Consider the following 17,404-nt stretch of genomic DNA (forward strand, 5'->3'; position numbering starts at 1 on the left):
TCACACTCAATGGTGAATGACTGAAAGCTTTCCTTGTGACATTGGGTACAAGACAAGGATGCCCAATGTCACCACTATTATTCAACATTGTACCAGACTTCTAGCTTGATCAATTAGAAAAGAGAAAGAAATAAAAGGCATCCACAGTGAAACTTTATCTATTCACAAATTACATGATCCTGTATAAAGAATATCCTGAGAAAATCTACCACTAAGCTACCAGAACTAAGAAATTCAGTAGAGGTGGGTACAAGATCAACATAAAAAATCACTATACACTACTGAAGAATTAAATACTTTTAAATAATTTTAAAAGTTCCATTTATAGTAGCAATTAAAAGAATCATATATCTAGGTATAAATCTACCCAAGAATGTAAAGGACTTGTACACAGAAAACATTGCTAAGAAAATCAAGGAAAGACATTCCATATTCATGGATTGGAAAACTAAATATTGTTAAGATATCAGTTCTGTCCAAAGCGATTTACAGGTTTAATGGAATTTCAATCAAAATTTTAACAACCTTCTTTGCAGAAATAGAAAAGCCAATCATAAACTTTATATGGAATTGTAAGGGGCCCTGATTAGCTAAAGTCATTTTGTAAAAGAAGAACAAAGTCAGAATCATTCTTCCCAATCTTAATACTTATTACAAGGTCACAGTAATACAAAGAGCATGGAGCTGGCACAAGGACAGTCAGACAGTCATATAGACCAATAGAATAAAATTGAGAGTTCAGAAAGCAACACTTCTATGTTATTTAAGTTGTACAAAGTTTCTATTTGGGGTGATGGAAAATTTTGGAAATGAATGGTGGTGATGATAGAACAACATTGTAAATCTAATTAACTACACCTCATTATATATTTGAATATGTTCAAAGGGGATATTTGGTTGTATATATGTTACTAGAGTAAAAATTCTTTAAAAAAATCATAGGACTATGCAACACAAACAATGACTCTTATGCAAACCATGGACTATAGTTAATAGTACAGTAATAAAAAAATAACATTTTATTGATTGTATTAAATGTACCAAAGTAATGCAAGGTGATCAATTATAGGTTGGTCTATGGGAACTCTGTGTTTTATGCATGATTTTTTTAAACCTACAACTTCACTATTAAAAATTAAATAAAAAATAAATTTATGAAAAGAGTAAGTATAGGGGCCCATCCTTGAGCATCCAGCCTTAGATGGTTTACTTGACCACATTACACTCATTTCTGATCTTTGGTTAACTCTGTATGCAACATTTCCTTCCTCTAAGACTAATCCTCAAATTTCTAAGATATAAATGGGATGCTACAGACCCTGCATGCATTTGTAAATGTGGAAGGAATCATGAGCATAGAAGTCAAGGAAATAATTTAGGACAATTATTCTCAAAGTTGGTTCCTGTACCAGCAGCATCAGGATCACCTGGAAACTTATGAGAAATGCAAATTCTTGGACCCCACTATAGACCTACTGAAGCAGAAAGTCTAGAAGTGGGTAGCAGCAGTCTGTATTTTTATAAGACTTCCCAATGATTCAGAAGCATGTTTATGGTTGAGAACCATTGATTGGAAAGTAACACAACTAAGAAACCAGAAGTTAGGAATTAAAACAAGAATATCAGACTCCAGAGTCCTTGCTCTTGACCATCAGTACCCAAAGACATGAGATTGTATCATTTTCCAAAGAGGAGTTACAGAAAACACAGCTTTCCAAAAACCCAAATGATTAAAAGAGGAAACTGTATTCTAAAGTTAAACTATGTATTAACAAGCCGTTGTAAATGTGGAATATTCTTCCTTTAAATCTATTCCCATAAAAAAAGCTACTCTAAACCTCCAGATCTTGAGAGACTCAGAAATGCAAATGCTGCCCCTACTGCTGGGTTCTTTCCATGAAATTTTGTGTGCCTGCATCTGTACAATTCTATTTATATTCTTCACCTCAGTCGGCTGAAGGGCACTTTCCTCTTCACTTCCTTATGCAGAGGGGTGCGAAGGCAACTGTTGCAGTTTAGCCCAGTGCTTTCAAATCCAGCTTCCTGAACATTCACTTAAAAAGCCCTCAGTGTGTTCCCCCTCTGGACTCTGGACCTGAGAAGTGGCTAAGAATATAAAGTCCAAGAAGAGGAACGGTGGGGCAAGAAGAGGGGGAAGAGGAGACGGAGGGAGGATGGTACTCAACAAAGACAGGGTAGGAACAAGAAAGTGACTGTGAAAGAAAGAAAAAGAGAGAAGAGGAGTTAGAAGAGAAAAGGGAGAAAGGGAGTGAGAAAGAGAGAAGTGAGGAGTGAGCAAACTAAGGAAAGAGTGGGGAGGGCGAAAGGACAGGAACACCCAGCAGCTGTTTGGAATAGATTGCGTGCACCATCCATTCCGTGTGGACTCTTTCCTGTGTTCGTCAGCCGTCTGCAATGTGGTGATTAATCATTCATGTCAGAATCCCTAATCCTATTCAATGGAAAACAAATGCCATGGCACCTAGCCCTTTGCTTATCCAATGCACTCCTCGTGCTTGCCTGGGCGAGGCCGTCTGGGACAAAGATGGTTTTCTGGGGACCCTCTATGCAAATTGTGGGCTGCTCCACATGTTGGAGATGGCCTGTGATCTCAAGGGCCTTGCCCTTTACGAAAGAAAAAAAAAATCACTAGCAATAAAGGTCAAGTTGTGCTAGTTAAGCAAACAATCAACAGTCATTTAATTCACTTTTAAAGAGAAAAGTAGCCTCAGTTATTTATAAAGCTCTTTCCTCCAAGGAACACAGTACAGCTCATACCAGTTACTTCATCAGTTCTCCTAACATCCCTTTGTGACAGGGGTTAGCTCTGTTGTCTCACTTTGCAAATTCTTTCAAAGGTTGTGCAATCATTTCTCTTAGCCGTTTCTGTCTTCTGGCTTAATTTTCTTTATCACTTTTTTTCTTCATCCACGTGAAGTTTACAGTGGAAGAAAGATTCTAACAAATGATTTGCCTAAACTGCATTAATGCAGCCTGACTTGTAAATAGCCATTTGTCCTAGGAAAATAATGAGATTGCTTAGCATAGGGGTTAAACATTCAGGCTCCAGAATCAGAAAGGCCAGGCTTCAAATCCCAGCTCTTCTCCAGGGTAGCTGTGTAAGCCATGCACAAGGCTTTACATCATAGCATTAATTTCCTCATATGTTAAGGCTGAAATAATGGTGAGACCTAAACAAAATAATGCACATAAATGCATCATGGTGTGATACATAGAAGGTGCTCACTAAATGGTGACTCTTTTTATCTAGAGTGACAGGAAATGGAGCTTTTCACAGTTCCCATGTCACCCTTTTTGAGGGAGGACCTTGGCAGTTAGAATAGTGCACTGAGGATGGCATTACCTTTTCAGCACTTACTATGAGACAGAGTTTCTAGCGTGTCTGCTAAGCAAGCCTAAGACCCTAGGCTAGAGGAACTAAAAAGTTGATGGTGCTCCCAACTTCAAACATCCCTTATTCAGTGTAAAATAATGGTGAGGAACTGAAATAAAAATCTACTTTTTCCATGATTACTATGTTTCTTAAAATATGCAAGTTTTTCTCGATATGTTCTCATCGTTGGTATGCCTCTTTGCTGGTGCCTTACGCAGTGACTAGGCTGTCGATAACGTATCGCTGCATGCCCACAGCAAGGGAAGGCTAAAACTTGACTCCAGATGGGTTCTAAAACACATTTATTTATGGAAGACCTACTGAGAAACAGGTCCATTTACGTTCCTTACATTACTAGAATTATTTAAACTTTACTTTAACATCAGCCTTAAGTCTTACCATCCCTATTCTTCAGGAAAGTAAAGGTGCCTCAGTAAGTTTAGCATCTTACTCAAGGTCACATAGCTCGTGAGCCACAGAGTAAAATCAATAAGCCACGTTAACTCTGATCTCTATGTTTTTTCCCATGGATAGAAAATAGGAAATAGACTGGTGAGTTTATAGGAAGTTCAAAAAGATATAGTTGTAAAACCTTAGATTCTTTGGCCGAAGTCCATTAAAATCAGAAAGGAAGCTAGACAAGAATTTATAAAGTTGAGCCATTGGTTCTTACAAAAGGGTCAGACATTCTTCTAAGTTCTTTATGGTATACCATATTCATGGGGGTAGGGTGGTGTGCCGAGGAACTGAGACAAAGAGAAAAGGTGGGTTAGAGGCTACCTCTCTCAGTGTCTAGGACACAGAAGGCATTCGATAAATATTTAAAAGATGGGATGATGGAGAACAGCTGAGCATCAGGTGGGACTTTGAGTCTGAAAATCATCAAAGGGCCCAGGACATCCAGGTTTTGTGATTGTGCCAGTGAGGACAGGAGAGGGATTGCAAAGGATCAGGAGAGATTTCAGAGGTGGGATTGCAGTCATTTATTTTTTGATATGGAAGATATATGTGTCCCCTGGAGTTTCTCTTTTTCTGCCAGGAGAAATGTGAAGCCACAGGACAAACATTAACTTTAATTAATATTCATATAAAATATTATTTTCATTAAATTTAGTACATATTTAATGATCTAGAATGCAATATATACATTATACATTTAAAACAAAAATCTCTTTATGTAGTGGACTCCAGATTTTGGGGCCTATGTTGTTGGAATACCACAGTGGAAAACTATAAGAAATACTAGACCAGACAGAATAAGAAAGATGACATAAAAGCAAAGATAAAAACTAACAATAAACCCACAATCAACTGACCAGTCGTGATAGATTATACTCTACTTATCGGTGAGAAGAACTCATAATCTTAATTTCAATGTGTTTCTTTCTCTAAAATGAAAGAACTGTAACAAGTGCTGCTCCATGAAACATAAAAAGATTAGATGGGAATAACTAAGAAGTTCTCTTTCACGGAACGTCAGTAAGCTTGTCTTGGAGAGCACTCGCCCAATGCTTATCTAGAGTTGGAACTCAAGAGCTGTGAGTTGAGTTAGTTGAGAAAAGGGGTGAGAATACGTGTGATAGTGAGAGATGTAGAATGAGAAAACATGATGCTTCTTAGTAATTCCCCAGCCCCTAAAAGGATGCCACAGAGGACAATTATTATGTTTTCCCACAGATAGCTTTCATCTCCAGTCAGAGACAGGATTATGGGATGGATAGGATATGGATAGGATAAGTGATTTTCTCCTATGTTCATGGTGTTCTGAGTTCTGGGGAGAAGTTGGAGAGATTTTGCTGATGCAGGACTGCCAACAAGGCAGATTAGGAAGAAGCAAGGCCTTAGAAGACAACTCCCAGGGACTTCACCTACTCTTGGTCATCTGGGACTTTCCTGTTACAGAGAATTTATGTGAGACAAATACTTGGGTAATGGCCCAGGTGTTACAGAGAAGATTAGAGTATCAGAGGCTGGTTGGATTCATTAACTCCTATGGTCCCTACCACCCATACATCTAAGATGGTTTGTCATTCAATGGGTTAGAATTAAATTCTCTGGGAATTCCTTCTACGGAGTGATTCTAATTCTGCACTTTTCTTTACCATTACAACTTAAGATATATAAATAGAGCCTAGATTCTTTTATTCTTGTTCTAATGGATTATTTGTAGAGTAGTGAGGGAACTCCACACTCCTTGTTTGTTTGCTAAAGTAAGGTAAATTTTGTTCCTTTTCTCGTCCCTCCCTCAGCAGCACAAAGGGAGTCTAGTCAGTGAATTTATTCCTCTCAGAACTCACTTTATCATTGCTGGGTGCTCTCTAAATCCACTTTTAATTCACTCTTGTGTCTCAGAGGGCGTGGCTACACATGCCTAAAATGTCCTCCCACAGAAGAATGAACAAAGGAAACATGTTCAATCCTTATGGTGCAGGGCTGCTTGCCCCTGATTGCCAGGCATCTCTGGGTGGCAAAGGAGGTGGAAACCAAAAGATAAGAAAACCCAAACCATTTTAATTTCTCTCCCGTATTCCTGAAGGAAATTAATCTCAAAAATTTTGAGGCAATGCAATTTAATCTCAATCTTCTCTTACATGAGAAAATGTAATAGCACATATGTGAACATCTAAATTCCAGGGAGCAATTCGAATGGCAAATTAAGGTGCTTGGTAAAAGTGTTGGGTTAGTAAATTATAGAACACCTTACCATTCAATTCTGGCATTTAATTCATCCTAGGTAAATGTTCATGATTGGTGGGTGTCTCACTAAAATTCTTATTAATTTCATTCCTTTGTCTATTGTATTTCATACCAATGGTGATATCTTTAAATTTTTTATAGGAATAATATGCATTCAAAGAGATAAACAGTTAGATTAATTTTGAGTAACCCTCATATATTTCTACCTTTACACAGAGATGATTAAAACTATAGTGTTCTGCTTTTCTACTGGTTTCTGCATAGAGACCTGAATTTAAAATTAATAAACATTACCTGCCGTTATTTATTTGCTTTTGGTTCACATTATGGGAAACAAGTGTACATCAGTCACTGCATCTGTCCCCAAATTATTTGTAACATAATAATAGGGGATTAATTTTTCACGTTGATCCTAAAATTATTTATTGAGCATCTGCTATGTTTTAGGCACTTTTCTGGGTGCTGGGGATAAAACGGTGATCAGAATTGACATAGTCTTTGCACTTAAAAAAACTTCCAGTTTAGTGGGAATTGAGAAAGTAAATAACGTAATAAATGCTATAAAAAGGGTAAAACCTAAGGGAGGAACATTTAACGCACAGCTAGAGATCATTGAAGGTTTTCATATGGAATTGTCATCTAAGCTGAAAGTGGAGAAGGGTGATCAAGAAGAGGAGGAGCTAATTAAGGGGTGAGTGGGAAGGTGAGGGGAGAATATTCCAGGCATGGGGACCGTTATGTGCAAACACCCAGAAACTAGGGAGAACATCTATTATGGCCAAATGATTGAATGTGAGGGGAAAATAGCAAGATGTGAAACTGAAGAAATAGTCAAAGGCCAATTCAAGAGTGTCTTCCAAGTCACATAAAGAAGTTTAGACCCTATCCTAATAGCTATATGGAACCACTGAGGTTTATGTAGAGAAGTGATATGACCAGATTAACATTTTAGAAAAAATTATTTGACTACAATATGGATATGGAATTGAGAATGAGCAAATTTCGAAGAGGTAGAAGGCTCTTTGAATAATCTGGATGTAAGTAAAGATGACCTGAGCCAGAAAAGTGGTAATGGGGAAGGAAGAGTGGCCAAATTCTAGAACATTTAAGGGGTAAAATTTTAAGTCTTGGATATTGGATGTGGGATTTAGGGGAGAAGGAGGAGTCAAGGACATGTCCACATTGGCGGTGGTGGTGATAGTGCTAGTCTGTGAAATGGGGCACATTGGAAAGTAGATTTGGAGTCCAATGATGGGAGAAGATGAAGGAAGAAGGAAAATATACAGACAACTTTAGTGAAATGTAAATGTGTTGAAAGGGGAAAATATTCAAACAAAAGAAGTTGAAGACTGGAATGAGCCAAGTGCTCACTTCGAGTCAAGCCAAATCTGGATGAATTTTATGAAAGAGGAGGCTGGTACTCAAAGCTTTGATGAATGAGTAGGACCTGAAAAGAGTATACTAGGACACAGAGAGAATAACGAGTGGGCCGTCTTTTTGTTGGTTCAGAGCAATGGGAGAGATATCACTAGGGGCTTGAGGACTGTGAACACCCCAACCATCCATCCAGAACAATGAGGTCATTTTGATTTTTTTAAAAACTTGTTATATCATGTCATTTCTCCACTTGAAATCCTCCCTTCTCCCATCTCACGAGGAGTAAGGCTAAAATCCTTACAATAACCTGCAAGGTCCCCCTACCTCACATGCCTCCTTCCCTCCCACCCCCTGACCTCATATGATCTGCTTCTCCCTTTTACCCCACCTGTTCCAGCTCTTTAGTTTACTGGAGCAGCCCAGGTTATGCTCTCATCTTCAGGCTCTAAGGTGTGTTCTTCCCTTTGCTAGGAATGTTCTTCCTAGATTTATGGCTCAATTCTCTACTTCCTTCAAGACTTTGCTCAACTATTACCTATTATTACTATAGTAAATATATTATAAAAATAAATATAATACCACACTATTTAGACTTTCACCTGTCTGCAGTACTGTCCAACTCCCTTTCCTGATTTACTTTTCTCTGTGACTCTTACTGCTTTCTAATTATAAGATATAATTTATTTATTTTATTTATTGTTTATTTCCTTTTACTAGAATGAAAGCAAGAATATTTTTAGTTTTTTATATTTGTTCAGTGATGTATCCCAGTATAATATGGTACCCACCACATTTCAGGTATTCAATAAGTGTTTGTTGAATAAATATATAAATGTATGAACTTGTGACATCTTATTTATGTACAACATAATTTATGCTTAAAGTGAATCTTTTAATAAAGCCGGATCTCTAGGAAGAAATGCTGAAAATAGCCTGCAGCGAATACCTATAAGATAACGGTCTTAAACTTGGCTGCACTTTAGAATTACCTGAGTAACTTCAAAAAAATTATACTTGGATTCCACTTGCTGAGTTCCTGGTTTAACTAGTTAGGGTATAGCCTAGATGTGAGGACTTTTTTTTAAAGGCTTCCAAGTAATTCTAAAGTGCTGCCAACTGTTGGGAGCTACTTCTGTAAGAGGAAGATAGGATCTGAACCTAAAATGGTTAAGCTGGGTCAGAAATTGGAGGTCTTTGACTATTATGTTAAACAACATGGAGATAATTCTGTTAATCTGTTAAAAATTCAATACAGTGCCCTTCTCCTCTAACCCTCTTTCCTTCTATCACATACAACAAACCCTTTTATAATTTTGGTCTTCAAAATGTCCAGACAATGATAAAACTCACAAATTGAAAATCATCTTTGACTCTCTTCTTGCTCTATATTCAATCAGTCACAAAATCTCAATAGCTTTCACTTACAACTCACTCAGAAACAATTGTTTTCTATTTTCTCAATTCCACTATCTTAATTCTGCCATCAGGTTTAATACAAAATGCTACTAAAGGGCAAAGACATTATGCTAAGTGAAATACGCCAGACAGAAAAAGGACAAATACTGCATGGTCTCACTAACATGAACTAAATACAATGAATAAATGCATGGAGTTAAAACCTAGAGTATAGGTTATTAGGAGATAAGAGGAGGGCTGTGAAGGGGTACTTATGCTTAATGTATGTAGAAGTTTTAATTAACTTGACTGTAAAGTGTGGAAATGGATAGAGTTGATGGTAACACATTCTAGTGAGTAGCAGCGATCATATAAATAGTATTGTGGTTGAAAAGGGTAGTGTAGGGAAATAAATGTCAATTGAAAGAAAGCTAAAGAATAATCTAGGGACTGAATAACACAGAAAATGGTAGGTGGATGAGAATTGTGTTAATAATACAAATGCAAGAATGTCCTTCTGTGAAATAGATCAGATGTACGTCACTATTGCAGGGTGGTGGGAATATGGAGAAGCATGGGAAAAATATAATTAATGTAACCTATGGACTGTAGTTAACAGCAATACTGTAATATTCTTGCATCAATGCTAAATTTGCACTGTGTTACTATTAGGGGGATTTGTAAAGAATATGCCAAAAGTACATTAGGGCCCATAGTTAGTGATAATAGTCTGATGATACTATCATAATCTGTAACAAATTTTCCACAATGATGTGGTGTTGTACAGGAATTCTAAAAATGTGTATGATTGTTTTGTAAGTTTATAACCTCTGTAATAAAAATATATTTTAAAAAAATGCTACTAAAGTTTATCTTCTTCCTAAGCTCTACCTACTCACAATCCATATCCACACCATGTTCTTCTAAAACACCATTTCCTTATCACTTTCCTTACCAAAAGGTTTTCATTAGCCTTATGTTCATATACTCCACAATCCAACTTTCCAAGTTATTCTTGTACTAATCAATGTTCAAAACAGTCTTCCTCACTTAAATTGGATCTATTCATTACTCACATATTATATGCTCATTCTTCCTCTGCACTTTTGACAGCTCCGGTTCCCATGTTTAAGATTTTCTCCACTCTCTTCTTTATCTAATTCTGGCCCATTTTAAAGCCAGCTGAATACTCACCTCCTCAACATAGCCTTCCCTGTCATTTCCAAACATAATCTTCCCATGAGCTCATAGCAATTATTGTTTATACTACTCATTTGGTACTTAAGGTTAAATCCATCTGTGAAATTTTTCTTAATTTATGCTGCAATTTAATGTCTCATTTTCCCAAACAGCTTAGAAGTTGTCAGTACAAGGATAATATACAGTTCCTTAAAGCTCTTTGAACATAAGTGTTCAAATTTATTATTTAAAGGGATGAATTAATGAATGAATAATGACCTGGTCTTAACATAGCAAAATGACTATATGCCTCACTTTCAAGACTGATGGAAAGACCTGTCTTCATCTTCTTATCCATGTAAGTATTCCCTATGCCCATGGTCTTAGGACATAGAGAGTTGTTTTGTTACTCAAATGCATTACCAATCTGTGACAATCAAGTGCACATGTGCGGTCCAGAGGCTAAAGCAGAGCAATCCACTCCTTTTTTTCTTAAATTAGAATTTCATTCTATATTAACTCTACCCTGCCTCCTGCTCTAATCTTCCCTCAAAGTACTTCTCATTTTCTTCTCCCTCTTTGTTTTCTTTCTTTTTTTTTGACCACTCAATTTAAAACTATTTTTTTTTATTAGAGAAGTTGTGAGTTTACAGAACAACCATAAATAAAATACAAGATTCCCATACACCACCCACCAACACACAACTTGTATTGGTGTGGTATATTTACAATTGATGATAGCACATTTTAAAATTGTACTATAAATTAAATTCCGTGGTCTGACTTAGGGTTCAGTGCTTGTAGTAGTGTACTTCCAAAGATTTTTAAAAATGTATTGTTCTGTTACCATATATACAATATAACATTTCCCCTTGTAATCATATTTAGTGTTAATTGTGCTCACAATATTTGCTACTATCCCCAATATCCAGTACCAAAATATTCCCATTATTTCTAATAGTAATCCTGTACATTTTAAGCCCTAACTTCCCATTCCCTATCCCACCCCATTCCCTGGTAACCTATATTCCAGATTCTGACTCTGTGTTTGCTTATGCCAATTGTTTCAAATCCATGAGATCATACAAGATTTGTCCTTTTGTGTCTGGATTATTTCACTTAACATTATGTCTTTGAGGTTCATTGATGTTGTTACACATATCAGAACTTCATTCCTTTTCATGGCTGAATAATATTCTAGTATATTATTTAGCACATTTTATTTATCCATTCATCAGTTGATGGACACCAGGGTTACCACCATCCCCTGCAATTGTGGACAATGCTGTTCTGAATTTCAGTGTGAAAATATCTGTTTAAGTCCTTGCTTTCAATTCTTTTGGGTATATATCTAGTAGTGGGACTGCCATATAATATGGTAATTCTATACTTGACATTCTGAGGAACCACCAAACTGTCTTGCACAATTTCATATTGCCACCAGCAATGAATGACTATTCCTATTTCTCTACCTGCTCTCCAATACTTGCCATTTTCTGTTATTTTTACTAGCAGCCATTCTAATGGGTATGAAATGATATCTCATTGAGATTTTTGATTTCCATTTGCATTTCCCTAATGGTTAATGATGCTGAGCAGCTTTTCATGTGCTTTCTGACCATTCGAATATCATTTTTGGAGAGCTGTCTCTTCAAGTATTTTGCCCATTTTTAACTGGGTTGTTTGTCTTTTAGTTGTTACACTGAAGGACTTCTTTATATATTTTGGATATTAATCCTTTATTGGATATGTGGTTTTCAAATATTTTCTTCCATTGTATAAGTTTTCATTTTACATTCTTGATAAAGTCCTTTGAGGCTCAAACATTTTTAATTCTGATGAAGTCCCATTTATCTATTTTTTGTTGTTGTTGCTTGTGTTTTGGAGGTAAAGCATAAAAAGCCATTGCTTTACACAAGGTTCTGAAGATGCTTCCCTGGATTTTCTTCAAGGACTTGATAGTTCTAGTTCTTTTATTAAGGTCTTTGATATATTTTGAGTTGATTTTTGCATTTGGTGAAATGTGGGGGACTTCCTTCTTTTTTAAAAAAAAATGGAGATGCAGCTTTCCCAGCACCATTTGCTGAGATTATTCTTTCCCAATTTTGACACTTGGTCAAAAATCAGTCAGCCAAAACTATGAGGGTTGACTTCAAAGCTCCCACTTCTTTTCTATTGGTCAATATGTCTGTGTTTGTGCTGCAGTACCATGTTTTCTTGATTACTGTGGCTTTTTAATGAGTTTTAAGATCAGAAAATGTGACTCCTCCAACTACATTCTCCTTTTTAAGATGGTTTTAGCTATTTGGGGTCCCATACTCATTCATATCAATTTGATAATTGGTTTTTCTACTTTTGGAGAAAGGTTGTTGGAATTTTGCTTGGGATTGCGTTGAATCTATACATTGCTTTGGGTCATATTTACCTCTTCACAATATTTAGTCTTCCAAACCAGGAATGTGGAATATCCTTCCATTTACTTAGGTCTTTGTAAATTTCTTTTTGCAATATTTTGTAGTTATTTGTGTACAAGTCTTTTACATCTTTTACATTTGGTTCTTTAGTTGCTTTTGCAATTTTCTCAATTTCTTCTTCAATTGTTCATTGCTTAAGTATAGAAACAGGGCAGATTTTAAAGTGTTGCTCTTGCACCATGCTACTTTACTGAATTCATTTATTAGCTTTAGAAGCTTTGTTGTGGATTTTTCTGGATTTTCTGTAAAAGGATTATATCACTTGCAAACAGAGAAAGTTTTACTTCTTCCTTTCCAATTTGGATGTCTCATTTCTTTTTCTTGCCTAATTGCTCTGGCAAGAGCTTCCAGGATAATGTTGAATAACCATGACGACAGTGGGCATCCTTGTCTTGTTCCTGATTTTAAAGGGAGAGCTTTCAATCTTTCACACTTAAGTAGGATGTTAGCTGCAGGATTTTCATATATGCCCTTTGCCATGTTGAGGAAGTATCCTTCTATTCCTTGTATTGTAAGTGTTTTATCAATAAAGGGTGATATATTTTTCAAATGCCTTTGCGGCATTAATTGAGATGATTATGCAGATGTTTTCTTTCATTCTGTTTATGTGGTGTGTTACATTAATTGGTTTTCCTATGTTGAACCCAAGCTTGCATACCAGGGATAAATCATACGTGATCCTAGTGTATAATTCTTTTTAATACGCTGTTAGATTCAGATTGCTAGTATTTTGTTGAGAAGGTTTTCATCTATATTCATAAAATGCATTGTTCTGTAGCTTTCTTTTGGTATCTTTGTCCGGCTTGGTATGGGGATGATATTGGTCTCATAGAAGTGTTAAGGAATGTTCCCTCCTCTTCAATTTGTTGGAAGAGTTAGAGCAATTGGAATTAGGTATTCTTGGAATGTTTGTTAGAATTGCCCCTATGAGGCCATCTGGTCCTGGGCTTTTCTTTGTTGGGATGTTTTTGATTACTGGTTCTATCTCTTTATTAGTAATTGATTTGTTGAAATCTTCCATTTCTTCTTAAGTCAATGTAAGTAGTTTGTGTGTTTCTAAGAATTTGTCCATTTCATCTAGGTAATTTTTTTGTTGACATACCATTGTTCATAGTATCCCCTTATAGTCTTTTTTATTTCAATGTGGTTGCTAATAATGAACCCCTATTCATTTCTGATTTTAATTTGTTTCCTCTCTCTTTTTCTCTTTGTCAGTCTAGCTAACGTTTGTCAATTTTACTGATCTTTTCAAAGAACCAACTTTTGACTTTGTCAATTCTATTTTCTTTTATTTATTTTCATTTTCATTTATCTTTGTTCTAATCTTTGTTATTTCCTTCCTTCTGCTTGCTCTGGGTTTACTTTGCACTTCTATTTCTAGTTTTTCCAGTTTGTAGGTTAGATCTCTGATTTAAAGTATTTCTTCTTTTATAATGTAAGCATTTAGAGCTATAAATTTCACTCTCAGCACAGCCTTCACTGCATCCCTCATTTTCTTTTATCTCAAGATGAAAGAAAGATGCTTCCTGATATCCCTTGCAATTTTTTCTCTGATTCACTACTTGTTTAGGAGAATATTATTTAACTTCCTTATATTTGTGGATTTTCCAGTTTTCTGCTGTTATTGATTTTTAACTTCATTTCATTATCATCAAAGAAGAGACTTTGTAAGATTTCCATCTTTCTGAATTCATTGAGACCTATTTTGTGACCCAAAATATGGTCAGTTTGGGAAAGTGATCCATGTGCCCTCAAGAAGAATGTGTATTCTGTTTTATTAGGTACAGTGTTCTATATATGTCTGTTAGACCTCGTTGGTTTAGTGTATCATTCATGTCCTGTACTTCCTTACTGATCTTCTGACTAAATGTTCTATCCATTATTAAGGGTAGTGTGTTAAAGTCTACTACTATTAATGTAGAACCATCATTTTCTCCCTTCAAATCAATCAGTATTTACTTCATCTACTTTTTTCTCCCTCAATTCTGTTAAAACCTACTTTTATAATTATTTGCTTTTGGTTTGGTACCATATTGAGTGCCTTCCCATTTTTAGCTGGATATATTTTTCATCTATTTTTTTCTGGTTAATATGGGGTTAAAATTTAACATCCTAAATATATCACCATCATATTTGCTTTGATACCAATTTAACAATTAACTCTGTTCCCCCGCCTTTTTTTGTACACTTGTTACCAATTTTATCTTTGCACATCATATGCCCAAAAGCATAGATTTATGTTTTACATTTTATGCATTTGCATTTTAGTACCTGTAAGAAGTAAGAAGTGGAGTTACAGTGCCAAACAATACAAGACAATAATAATGGCATTTATAATTGCTGAAATGGTTACCTTTACCATACATCTTTATTTCTTTATGCTGTTTGAACCACAGTCTAGTGTCCTTTCCTTTCAGTCTTAAGAATTTCCTTTAGCATTACTTGTAGGGCTTGTCTAGTGGTATGAACTATCTCAGTTTTTGTTTCTGAGTATGTCTTAATCTCTCCCTCATATCTGAAAAATACTCTCACCAAATATAAAGTTCTTGGTTGGCAGGTTTTTAAATAAATTTTTTTTATTAGAGAGGTTTTGTGTTTACAGACCAATTATGCATAAATGCAGGATTCCCATTCACCACTCCAACACCAACACCTTGCATTGGTGTGGAACAGTTATTGCAATTGATGATAGCACTTTTTTTGTAATTTTACTATTTTTAATAGCAATTACCTTTGTTACAATTGATGAAGAATTATTAAGGCAGCCCTATTAATTTTTGTCCACAGTTTACAATAGGTGTGTTTTCCATACACCTTGTATTAGTGTCCTACATCTGTTACATTTTGAGAAAGAACATTCTTCCACTTGTACTATTAACCCAAGCCCATCATCCACAACAGGGTTCACTGTGTTATACAGTCCCATGTTTTATCTTCTAACTTCAATTCTAGTAGCACATGACCCAAAACTTCCTCCCCTTCCACCTCTTTAACATACAGCACATTTATGTGCAAACATCATCATTTCCGAAATCTGCAAACAACCTAATAGAAATTCTTCACAAATTAAGAATCACCTCCCCATTTTCTACTCCCAATCTATTGTCTGGTAACCTATTTTCTGGATTCTAATTTTATGAGATAATTAAAATAAATAAATTTTATGAGATTATAAAATAAATAAGTTAGTGAGATCATACAGTATTTGTCCTTTTGAGTCTGACTTATTTCACTCAGCATAATGTCCACACGTTCATCCATGATGTCAAATGTATCAGGACTTCATTAATTTCTTTTTACAGCTGAGGATTTTTATATCTATATTCATATTCACAAGAATTATTGGTCTGTAACTTTCTTTCCTCATAGTATCTTTACCTAACTTTGGTATTAAGGTGATGTTGGCCACATGGAATGAGTTAAATAGTATTCCCTCCTCTTCAATTGCTTGTAAGAGTTTGAACAGGATTGGTGTTAATTCTTCCTGGTATGAATTTTCCTATGAAACCATCTGGTCCTGGGCTTTTCTTTGTTGGGATGTTTTGATGACTGATTCAACCTTTTCCCTTATAATTTGTCTGTTGAGATCTTCTATTTATTGTGGAATCAGTGTAGGTTGTTTCTGTGTTTCTAGGATTTTCCATTTCATCTGGTTGTCTAATTTGTTGAAATATAGTTGTTCCTATTACTCTCTTATGATTCTTTTTATTTCTGTGGCATCAATGGTAATATTCCCCCTCTTTCTGATTTTATTTTTTGTGTCCTATCTCTTTTTTTCTTTGTCACTATAGCTAAGGATTTGTCAATTTTTTAAAATCCTTTCAAAGCACCAAATTTTGGATTGGTTAATTATCCCTATTGCTTTTTTTTCTCAATTTTATTTCTTTTTGTTCTATTTTTATTTTTTTAATTTCTCCCCTTCTGCTTGCTTTGGGATTATTTTGATGTTCTTTTTCTACATTCTCCATGTATGCGGTTAGGTCTTTGAGTTTGCACTTTCTTCTTTTTCAGTGTAAACATTAAGTGCTATAAATTTCCCTCTCATCACTGCCTTCACTGCATTCCACATGTTTAGATACATTGTGTTCATGTTCAATTTAGCTCAAGATGTTTACTGATTTCCATGGCAATTTCTTTTCTGATCCACAGCTTTTTTTTTTTTAAAAAGAGAGCATTAAAAGTATACTTTCATATATTTGTGGATTTTTCTATTTCTCCACATAGTATTGATTCCCAGCTTCATTCCATTATGTTCAAAGAAGATGCTTTGTATGATTTCAATCTCTTTAAATTTATTGAGACCTATTTTGTGATTCAACATGTGGTCTATCTTGAATAATGATACATGTACACTTGAGAAGAATACATATCCTGCTGCTTTGGGGTGCAATGTCCTGTATGTATCTGTTAGGTCTAGATCATTTATCATATTATTCAAGTTCTCAGTTTTCTATTGATCTTCTGTCTAGATGTTCTATCTATGGATCAGAGTTGTGTATTGAAGTCCCTAACTATTATTATAGAAGTGTCTATTTCTCTGTTTGGTTTTGTCAGTGTTTGCCTCACATATTTTGTGGCACTGTGGTTAAGTACATAAATATTTTTTCATTGTTATTTCTTCTTGGTGTACTGCTCTTTTTATTAATATATGGTGTCCCTCTTATCTTATAACAGCTTTTAAATTAAAATCTATTTGATCTGCTGTTAGTATAGCAACCTAAACTCTCTTTTGCTAACTATTTGCATGGAATCTTTTTCCAACTTTTTACCTTCTCTTTGGGTCTAAGGTGAGTCTCTTGTAAACAACATATAGTTGGATCATACCTTTTTATCCATTCTGCCATTTTGTGCTTTTGATTGGGGAGCTTAATCCATTAGCCTTCAGTGT

The sequence above is a fragment of the Dasypus novemcinctus genome, chromosome 13, assembly GCF_030445035.2.
Source record: "Dasypus novemcinctus isolate mDasNov1 chromosome 13, mDasNov1.1.hap2, whole genome shotgun sequence".
In the NCBI taxonomy this organism is placed as follows: Eukaryota; Metazoa; Chordata; class Mammalia; order Cingulata; family Dasypodidae; genus Dasypus; species Dasypus novemcinctus.